The sequence below is a fragment of the Arachis ipaensis genome, chromosome B5 (genome assembly GCF_059453495.1).
Source record: "Arachis ipaensis isolate K30076 ecotype BB chromosome B5, ASM5945349v1, whole genome shotgun sequence".
NCBI lineage: Eukaryota > Viridiplantae > Streptophyta > Magnoliopsida > Fabales > Fabaceae > Arachis > Arachis ipaensis.
In genome coordinates this window covers 141988827-141991657 of record NC_142440.1, presented here as the reverse complement: position 1 = coordinate 141991657, position 2831 = coordinate 141988827, and positions in this window count along the sequence as shown.

The window sequence follows — 2831 nt, the reverse complement described above, 5'->3', positions numbered from 1 at the left end:
GTAATTCAGCCGCCTAGGAATACAGAAGGCTTTGGTTGAGGAAGATCGAAAGAACCACAAGATCTAAATTCTTCCATCAATTTCTGACTTTTATGAGTAAAGGTACGCTTCCGCATTATGATATATTTTTGGTGATTCAATATGGATGATCTGGGTTAATAAAATTATTTATTCCAACAAGTGGTATCAGAGCCATCCATAATTTAGTCATAAAAATATTTGATTTTATTTTGTTGGATCAATATATATACATATGCGTTGTTTACATTATATATGAAATTGTTGCACGCTTAATGAAATTGTTCCTGATTGTGTGTGTAACACCCTACCACACAGAGCCTTATGCTTAAGTCATAAGACAAAGGTGGCGAGGTATTATGACCTCTAAAAGTAAAATTTAGTATATATATAGTATTGTGAAAAATGTTGATAACTAGGAGCCTTTGAAGAAAAAGGGATAAAACAAAAACCGTTAAATTGAAAAGCGCAACACTCCGATCGATAGCGTAACAAGACCGACAAAGGATAAACTAACGCAAATCCATAAACAAAAGAGTGCCAAAGATATGAATATCAAGACTCAAGACCCGATTTGTGAAGATAACAGGTCCGAGCATAAAGTATATACAAATATATAAAGCAAGAAACCCAAAGGAAACCCAAAGGGCGAAATACAAAACCTATTCTCCAAAACAACCTCTAAGAGGAGTCAAAACAGTATATATATATATATATATATATATATATATATATATATATATATATATATATATATATATTTAGTGGAGATAAAATTATTTAAGTGAAAATATGAAGCCAAAGTAAGTCCCAAAAACAAGGATCTTCGCTAATCCGGAAGTCTCCAACATGCCTCAGCGAGAAGCCTCACGTCTTGCATCTGAAAACCACAAAATCCGCATGGGTGAGAACCAGAGGTTCTTAGTATGGTAACAGTGCCCACATATCTAACATGTAATGTCATGGGAAAGCCGAAGGCAATCCTAGAACTTCCACCAGATAATTCAAAGCTTATAAACAGACTAAACCATAAATGGCGACTGACTAAAAATCTTCAGTCTAACTAACATTCTCCTTTCCAAATCCTACAAACCTCCCAACCACCAGCAGTAATATAATATGGCAAACACAATTATATCAGACAAGGAGATATACAAATAGGAAGCAGATATAACATTTAGACAATTAGTAGGTAATATGCAGTCAATTAGGCAATTTCAAACAATTCACATAATATGCATATGATGAATGCCTGTCCTAATGGCTGATGAGTCTCATCTGTCGGTTATAAGGCCAATCCGATAAGTCCTGGTAGCTAACCATTGGACTGTCCCTCTGTCGTGCATCCCCAACTAGAGTTATACTCAATCATAAATCATAATTCATATCCAACACCCTCACTGGTGTATATTCACGGGGGCAAGCTCATCCGAAACTTTCAGTGTCCGGCCACACTTACGACATAGGGTCAGCAGAGTATCAAGTCTCCACCTGGAGCACATGGTGGCTAGCCACTGCTTTCTCCCAGGGAAACTCGTATCTCAGATAGTGGAAGTGCAACATTCACAGTTCATTCAATAAGCATATATGCAATCATAATACGGCAATAACTCAGCCATCCGGCTCATAATTCAACCCATAACTAGCCAATTCATTAACAATTACAGCCCTTCAGCTCATGGCATATCAAGCACTTCCACATTCATCCTCCGTATCTCATACAATGATCCTTGATCATCATTCATCATTAATTCTCCCCTTTCTTCATTCATAAGCTACCACATTTGCTACCCCTTCTCATTGCTAGGCATATCATCAAGTTTTAAGACATAAGGGGTGAGATCGGAGGCTTAGAAGTCTGAAATTTGGCTTTAAAACTCAAAAATCAACTTTGGGATGAACACAGGGTCACGCTTGTGCGTCGCCCATGCGCACGCGTGGAGTGCCTCAAGACACAATGATGCGTACGCATCCCACACGCGCACACAAGGATAGGTGAAAAACCAAGTGACGCCTACGCGTCAGCCATGCGTACGCGTGGGTGCGTTTTGTGCCCCAAGCACAAAACCAGTACAACTCAGGCACAACTCCTTGGAATTTGGCTGGGCAAATTGAATTCGCTCATCGACGCGTACGCATAAGCCACGTGTACGCGTGGGTAGTGAAACTTTGAAAATGACGCGTGCGCGTCTGCCACGCCTAGCGTGGGAGTGCATTCTGCCAAAAATTTTACTAAGTTAAAAAGCTGCAGAATTCACAGTTTCAAACTCCAATCTTCCGACGGGCATAACTTCTTCGTTTGAAATCATTTTTTACCCGTTTATTGAACGTCATAAACATCCCGGATCCAATATCATTTCTAAATAAGTTTGGCACAAAACGGGAATCCGGAGTCCAAGTTATACTCCATCAAAGTATGACCAAAAATCACATTTTCATACAAAACCACAAAGTGCCATTTTCAAAACAAATCAATTCCAACCCCTTTTGAAATCAACCAAAACATACCAAAAATCAACTTCAAGCCTCCTCAACTCAAATGTTAACATTTTTATCAAAATTATAACCATCAACCCACTATATCAACCAATCTCATCACATAATCCAATTTAAAACACAATACCAGGTCATATATATTTTCCTCATTCCAATTTCCAACAATCAATCATCAATACATAAATCTTCACCACCCTCATTCTCAACATGGTTTCACCCACATTTCAACCTCAACCAATCATCAATCATATATCAAAGCATGCATATCTCTCATGCATCACACCACCAAATTATCAATATTCATAATCACATATACG